The 8,280-nt window shown below is 39.8% G+C and overlaps 2 protein-coding genes across 4 annotated transcripts in view; one reads left to right on the top strand and one right to left on the bottom strand.

Moving 5' to 3' along the window:
• Cmss1 (cms1 ribosomal small subunit homolog) overlaps positions 1–8,280 on the bottom strand; it is a 290,654-nt gene that overhangs the window by 238,186 nt on the left and 44,188 nt on the right. The window lies entirely within an intron of this gene.
• Filip1l (filamin A interacting protein 1 like) overlaps positions 1–8,280 on the top strand; it is a 225,039-nt gene that overhangs the window by 192,479 nt on the left and 24,280 nt on the right. The window contains exon 1 of one of the 2 annotated variants that reach the window (XM_005344943.3): positions 6,059–6,151. The exons of the other annotated variant lie outside the window; for it this stretch is intronic. The gene's annotated coding sequence lies outside the window, so the exon portion shown is untranslated. Of the gene's footprint in view, positions 1–6,058; positions 6,152–8,280 lie in introns of those variants that run through there. 2 annotated transcript variants of the gene reach the window in all.

Genomic DNA, 8,280 nt, shown 5'->3' with positions numbered 1-8,280 from the left:
CTACACCCGACTCCTGCTGGACTTCAGAAGTACAGCCCTACACCCGACTCCTGCTGGACTTCAGAAGTACAGTTCTACACCCGACCCCTGCTGGACTTCAGAAGTACAGCCCTACACCCAACTTCTGCTGGACTTCAGAAGTACAGTTCTATACATGACTTCCTGCTGGGTTTTCAGAAGTACAGTTCTACACCCGACTTCCTGTCTTACTTCAGAAGTACAGCCCTACACCAGACTCCTGCTGGGCTCCCAAGCACTAACACTAATCTTGTAAAATGAAACCAATATCAGTTTCCTGTTTGGGAGCAAACTCTTGTCTGATAAGAATTATTGAATCTTGTTTTTAAACATTCTGACTTGGGGCTGGAGATATCACTTACCTGTTAAGAGCAGTTGACCTTGCAGAGGACCTGGCTTCAGTTCCCAGCACCTATGGGGTATTTCATAATCATTTGTAACTACAGCTCCAGGGCATGATGTCCTTGTCTACCTTCATGGGCACCAAACCGAGTAGGGACAGACTTAAATGGTTTAGGGAGGCAAAGCTCTTTAGCCCTCTGTGGTGGTTTCTAAGAAAATTGCCCCAAACGGAGTGGCATGCTTGGGAGGTATGGCCCTGTTGGAGGCAAACTCTGAACACATGAAATAAAATGAGTAAGTAAGTAAATAAGTTGACTTCCTAATGTTTATTCTACTCAGGAGAAACTAGCTGTGATGCTATTCCTTATATAATTATATATGCATTCATGAATTCTACTTTCAAATATTTAGGGTGATATTAAAATGTATCCTTCAGGACCAGAGATCTACCTGCCTCTGCCTCCTGAGTGCTGGGATTAAAAGTGTGTGCCACCATTGCCCGGCACTGTAATACATTTTTAAATAGATCCTTCGTTGAATAGATAGTAGAAAAACTACAGAGATCAAAGTGATGCTGATATTTTCTGGCTCTTACAAAGTTACCTATTTAAAACTTTATTATTAAGTACAAACTGGGTCTAAGAAAAGGGCTTTTCTTTCTCCTTAGATAACAAATTCTCCGTCTACATGAAAAGCTAAGTCAAACTAGTTTCTTTAAAAGCACATTCCTTAAGACATGGAATATAATCTATTTAACAAAGTTCCTTTAAAAACTAAGACTAGATAAAATTCTAAGGACAGTCTGTACTGGCAAGAGACAAGAAGACTAATAGGTCTTTTCCGTCTATAATTTCTGAGATTCGAGGGTTTTTTACTCCTACAGTAATACTTGTGAGTCCAACAATTTCTCAAAACTATTATTAGTTGCCAAGGAAACACAAAATGTTTGTCAGAATAAATAAGCAAATGGACTGGACCTAAATAGCAGGCTTTTCCTGCTTCCCATGCAATGGTGACATCGTGTTTATGCCTATTCATTCCCTCCAAGCCACTCTGCTCACCTACTTGGCAGGCCTGCTCATGGGAATGCGGCATCCATCTCATAGAATTACATGGGAAAAAAGAACAAGAGATCTCTGTTCCACACAAGTTCTTCCTTCACTCAGTGATGAACAAGGCCATGCAACGTTGAGGGACAGCAGGAAGCAGCTGGTTTTGTGACCATTCTATCAAGAATATGTAAATGCATGCTTTAAAATGACTCAGTGTCTACAGAAAAGCAACCAACATGATTAAAATGTATAAATTTAGAAAGACACATCTCTCTCATACACAAACACACACACACCACAATATGAAGCGACTGAATTATTTACCAACTGGCAATATTCATCCGGCAGAATTATATGTAAAATTTCTTCACTTTTTTGAGAATACATTAGCACTGTGGACTGTACTGCTAGCAATCCAACTTTAACCAAAAACAATGGAGGGTGTATTAGAGTTTCTACTGCTGTGAAGAGACACCATGACCATGGCGACTCTTATAAAGGAAAAGAGTTAATCATGGTGGCAGTTTACAGTTCAGAGGTTCACTCCATTATCATCATGGTGAGAAACAAGGCAGCATGCAGGCAGATGTGGTTCTAGAGAAGAAGCTGAGCATTCTTATTCTTACATCTTGATTGACAGGCAACAGAAAGTGGTCCGAAGCACTGGTTGGTAATTGAGTATATGAGACCACAAAGCCCAACCCCACAGTGACACACTTCTAACAAGACCACGCCTACTCCAACAAGGCCACACCTCCTAAAGTGCCACACCCTTCGGGGGCCATTTTCTTTTAAACCTTTACAAGGCTAGAGAGCTTTGCCTCCCTGAGTCATTCAAGACTGTCCTTACTCTGTTCAGGTTACCAATGTGGACCAAGTACACCATGAAGTTTACTGCTTTCCTTTTTTCCTAACTATCATCCTTCCTTATCTTTGGGAATTAAGTTCTAAGATGTTCTGTGTGTGCCTGAAGTTAAGGACAATAATACTGAACTCCGCAAAAGTGTTTTTCTTATGCACATATATCTCTGATAAATTTTAATTCATAAGTTAGGTATAGCAAGAGATTAACAACAAGAAATAATGATAAAATATCAGAAGCACACAATGTACTGTAGTAAAAACTCTATGGCTTCAGGGTTGTTTCCACTTAATGCTAACAAAGTCATGGTTAAGAGAGGTTAGTGTTTTCCCCTGTATTATGTCAGGGGGAAAAAAGGAAACACATCATACCCAGAGCTATGGCTACTACCTAATAGGATGAAACAGAGCTCATAGGTAGCAAGGTATACTAACCCATTTAGGATGAAGAATCATCACTGGGTAACTGAAGAAAGTTCAGTTTATCACTGTTCTCTAGCACATATTTGATGACAAAAAGAAACAGACAAAGAGAAATATTATCTAAGAAATAAGACCTGCCCCCTCACAAAGAATAATTGGCTTGATATGTTTAACAGCACACAATAATTGTATTAAAAATGAGATTGTGCTTATGGCTAGCAATAACTGACTTTATTAATGATATGGTTGCTGTAATCTTCATAATAACCTTATCAGCTTGAACCACATGAAATTAAGCCATGGACAACTACTCCTGATTATATAGGAAGTACGCTTTAGGCTGGTAGTCAGCTCAGGTGGTGAAGTGTTTGCCTAGCATGCAGAGGCATAAGCAAAGTGGTGCATGTGTAATCCTAGGCAGGGAGAGGCATGGGATCGATCAGTCCAATCATTCTCACACAGCAAGTTTGAAACTGGGCTACATAAGACTGTCTCAGATAAAAAAAAAAAAAAGAAAGAAAAGAGAGAGAGAGAGAGAAAAGGGAAAAAAAAGTAGTCTTCTATGTTTAAATTTAGTTAGGCCTTCCTGGTCTTCAGCTTTTTTTATCTAAAAACCTCTTTTCTCATATTAGAAAGTAACTCTGCAGGAAAGCTCTTCTGTTCCTTTGCTAAATGACACCTTAATCAACTGCCTATTTAGATCACAAAGGCAGATGACTAATTGTAGAAAAGGGCCTTATCTTAATTTGTTGTTTTGCTATTTATAGGATGAAGAGAAGCATAGGATAACTGGCCAGAACTAGACAAGAAAGTAATTTTTTTCTCAGCCAATTTTAAAGTGCAGTAATCATATCTCAACTATTTTCATAATGAGTATATGTAGGAAAGAAACAAAAACTACAGTTCAAAATGAAATATCCTAGGAAGAGGGAAAGAAGTGAAAATCTACTCAGCAGCTCCTGAGAGCCAATGAGGCACCACAAATGGCTGGCCAGAATTTGCAGCTACAGCTCTGGTGGTGGTTGTGTCCAATAAAGACCTGTACGTTATCACCCTGGTGCTCTAACTTTATTAGAGCATGTCCTGTTGCTGCCACCTCCTATAAAACTGTCCTGGTGCATATATAAATCCATGTCTCCAATGTGAATGACACCCATAGGATTAGTTACTGAACAGCTGGGGAACATTGCTGTGAAATGTGCAATGACATTGAGTCTTGCTTTCCTAGTTCATCAGATGTCTGTAGAAAACAGCTGTAAATATCTCAAGTAAATCAGAGTAGTCCTTTGCCAATGACAGACACCACTGAGCAAGCCTCTGAAGAATTAAGTCCAAGATTATGTCAAATACTGCTTAAGTCCTTGCATCATAACTTCCATTACTGTGCAGCCTTGGTCAAGAGACCCCAGTCTGTTTCTTCATCTGAAAAGTATTGATAATTCTATCTCAAAAAGATTAAATGATGGTATGCACATAAAACCCAAAGGATGGCCACTGGCATGATAAAAGATCGGTAAACAAGGGTTACTATTGGTTACTGAAGAAACTGCTTACATACCATGACCTTAGTTGGAAAGCTGCATCATAGTGGCCAGAGAGCAGTGCTTTAAAGAGCAATAGGGCACCAAGTGAGGCATACAAGCCTTACTTCTCTTTTGTCTTGCTTAGGAAACTACAAGAACAGAGTTATAGAGAAAAAGGAATAACTTCACAGGGAATATGGGAAGTCAAAGAATGAAAATGAATGGGAAGTATGAGTGCAAAATTGTCGAGAGGAAATAGGTGGCGGTATCAAATCTTAGGAAATTTTTCATTAAAAGGAAAAAAAGCACAGTGAGCCATAACTGCTCACTTCCGGATAAAAGTATTTGATGCTGTGAGTCCATGTTTCATGCGACTTTCATCAGTCACTTTATCTCACTTAAAATAGAAAAAGCATCAACTGTCTCAATGGGTATATTTAATAAGTAGAAGCACATACAGCAACTAAAAAGATCATAATGTACTTATCAAACACAGAAAAGCAGCAAAACTAAAAAAACAATATCTAACGTATCAAGACAATACTGCAAAGCAAATATTAAATTCTAATAAATTCAGATGAAGGGTATGTTCATTCACTTGTCTTTCATTAGCTGTCTAAAAAGTAAGAGACTCACTTTTCCAGTGAGACCATGCTTACTTGGGGCCATGCTCCCAACACTACCTCGATACTCTGCAACCATCCTCTCTCAAGTTGTTGGGTCCACCCCGCCCGCCCCCCTCCAGCCAAAAGAAATAAGCCCATCATTTTCATTATTCCTGCTTGACAAACACATGGGAACAATAACTCTACGGACATGTACACCATATTAGGAAGCAATACTATTTTAATGTGATTTTAAAAGGGGTTTTAAATAAGCTCAAGCTACTAAAACTACTCATCTGAAGCCTCCACATCTCTAATTTATTTTTCAGATTCATAGATTTGCGGTAGAACTTCTCTTACTGATGTTCAAGGTAATTGGGAGGTCAGCGCTCAGTTACAAGGAGGAAGATTTCTATACAAGGAAATCTGTCCCACATTAGTGAGTAGAAGATTTAATCCAGTCATATTTGGCCAATGTTTTCCTTCTTGTGTCTTTAAGTTTTTGTCTTATTTGGTCGGTAGGAGAACAGATTAAAATGGTTCTGAAGTTCTATTTTTATACATTGTCCTGCAAGTACAGCACAAAACATTTAATTTCTTTAAAAATATTTTCCCTGCCAACACTTCTGATTAGTTTTAACTGTTTTCGTTAAAACACAGGCACGCAAAAATGAGCAAAAAGGAGGTTCTTTCAGTAAACACGCAGGAAAATAAGATTTCATCTGGCCTTCCCATCACTTGAAGAATTGTTTTGTAGTTACATCATCAGGAAATAAAACACTATCCTCTGAGGACCCCTACTCTCTACAAAGAGTAAAGAGGTTTGAAGTCTGTATGTCCAAAAACCTCTTTTTCTTCTCCTGCCTCCCCCAGAAACTCAAAAACAAGTGTAAAAAAAAAAAAATGTGTTTACAAGAATTTTAATCAGCAACTCTAGTAGTTAGACCCAGGATGAGGATGAGGGTCGACATTGACCCCCAAGGCTAGGGCAGCCTCGTAGGAGGGAGCAGGTAAGGCTCGCCGCCCATACCCGCAAGGGGACCCGGGGATCGACCTTGCAAACACCACCGGTGTCTGTGAGACTGGAGGATCTGGGCTGAGGGTCTGGGCTGAGGGTCTGGGCTGTCACGGCCCCGCCGCCTGGCCGGCCGCACATGCCTCTGCGCGCCTTTTAAGGCTGAGCGGTGACGTAACGCCCCTAGGCAGGGCGCGCTCGGCGGCCCGCTCGCATTGTTCAGGAGGCTCCCGGAGCGCGCACAGCCGCTCGCAGCGCAACCGCGACCCGGCTCGCCGCCCCGCCCGGCCCGGCCCGGCGCCCGCAGCTCAGGTAAGCCCGAAAGTCTCTGCTTCGGCTCCCGCACGGCCACCGCCCCCGGACCAGGGGCAAGTGTGCGCGTCGCGCTCAGCACTGGCTCAGCTGCAGAGCGGCAGGCAGGTTTCGCAGAGCGCACTCAGTGACTGCCAACTTTAAGCCCCTTTCCAACTCAAGAACTTCAAAGTTCTTGGCGGCCTGGAGAAGACTTGCGACTTAAATTTATCTGGGAGGTGAGGGGTATGGATTCCATGGGTCTCCCAAGTAGCTACCGGTACTGAGGAGTCTAAAGGGCTGGGGGACTTCCATTGTAACAGCTCTACTCCAGTGTCTTACCTCCTCAGGACTTCAACTTTTTCAGCTCTGAGAAGAGCAGAGTGCGAAATCCTGCCACATGGGATTGGATTTGTTAGCGCAAGCTTTTTCCTTAGAAGTCTTAATATAAAAAATAATTTTAAAACCGAAATACAGTTGGAATTAGGATGAAACTAACCGTTAAAATAACTTTTTGATGACACACAAAAAAATCTTTTACTACTCTGGCTCAAATGCATGTCAATCTATATATACCAGGAAGTTGTTCCGTTTCTAGCTCTTTCTACTTCAACTCTACTTTGTGGAGGACAATCTGCATTTAAGAGATGAAGCTATTTATCCTCTGTAGATTAATGTTCTAGATAATATATATTTTAAAACCTAATTTTGAAAGTAGCATCTGCAAAATAATTTTAATCACTGGCACTTTAACCATGATTACACGTAAATCTGAAAAGTCCATTGCTGTTAATGAAGGCTTACAGTAGAAATGAACATTTGGCAGATGATGAAAGCTACATATTTTACTTTACCTTTCAAAATAAAGATCAGCAGTGGAATTTTTAAAATGTTAAGTTTAGCACACTAGAAGAGGAGATAGGAAATGACTTCTCCACCTTTATCTGATCTGAACACAGTGTAAAACAAAACTTTAGGAACCGAAAGAATCATTTCCCCTTTTAAATAGCCTGTTTTTCAAGTCTGCATAATTGCGAGCTCAGGGTCCATGGCCTCTTTCTAAAGGCTGAAAATGCTTTACTACTGTTGGCATTGGAAAGACCATAGAAACTACTGTTCAAATGTTTAACAGAAATGAACAACCATTTTGAGGTACAAATGTATATTTTATTTGTATTTGTCAGTGAGGGGGGAAAGTTAGATATGAGATATGAGATTTTAAATTGAACCAGTGTTTTTAATGTGAACAAAAATTGAGAAATGTTTTTAGTTATTCTTGTGGTTGAATTTTAAAATTCAACCTACTATTTTTGCTGCCTGTGAGGTTTTTTGTTTTGTGTTAATTTTATTTGAAGAAGTAAAAGGCTGGTTTTTCTAAAGAAAAAGTACATGTTATCAGTTCTGAAGATAGGCTAAGTAAACTGCAAGTTAGTACTAAGAGGTAAGATCCCTCCAAACTATGATTTCATCCCAGGGAAGTCTCTCACCATGAAGAGAGGGGCCGGCCAGTAGCCAGCTCACTGTGAAGATGTTCAGAACATAACGCAAGATAGGAGGGTTTTGTTTGTTTGTATAGACAGTGACTGGAAGCTGAAAGATTCCTGTCTTGGGAAAAGGGTATTTTGCATTTTCTAAAGTAGTAGAGGAGTGAAACAGAAACTAATTATTGTTTCAGCTTAACTCAAGTACCATCTGTAACATAATCTATAGCTCAACTGTTGAAAATCATAACCTCTATCAAAGTCTGCCTTTAAGTACCCATTTTTTAAAATATTTCAATAACATATTTTTTAATATTACATTTCTTTAGACATACTTTTAAGCATGCTTTAAAGAACTTACTAAGACCTCTTTTACAACTGAAAGTTAAACCAAATTTATCATGGATATACTATCTCAAAGTGGACTGTCTAGGTGAGCACTTCTCAGTTGTTAGGACAATCTTCAAATAAAGCACACTGCAGTCTTAGGCTTAGTAAGTTCATTTCCCCTATTATGGCAGCTAACTTTAACTGCTAACCACTGAATTTCTGTTGTATTTTCCTAATGCTGTTGATAGACTGTGGTAATGGCTAACGTGAAAGCATGAATCAAGTATTTGTCTTCATTTTCCAGTCTTCTTGCAACAGGTGATGGGAAATCCAGCACAC

Source organism: Microtus ochrogaster, chromosome 2, assembly GCF_000317375.1.
Source record: "Microtus ochrogaster isolate Prairie Vole_2 chromosome 2, MicOch1.0, whole genome shotgun sequence".
Classification (NCBI taxonomy): domain Eukaryota; kingdom Metazoa; phylum Chordata; class Mammalia; order Rodentia; family Cricetidae; genus Microtus; species Microtus ochrogaster.
The sequence above is the reverse complement of the archived record's forward strand: the minus strand, read 5'-3'. Positions and strand labels throughout refer to the sequence as shown.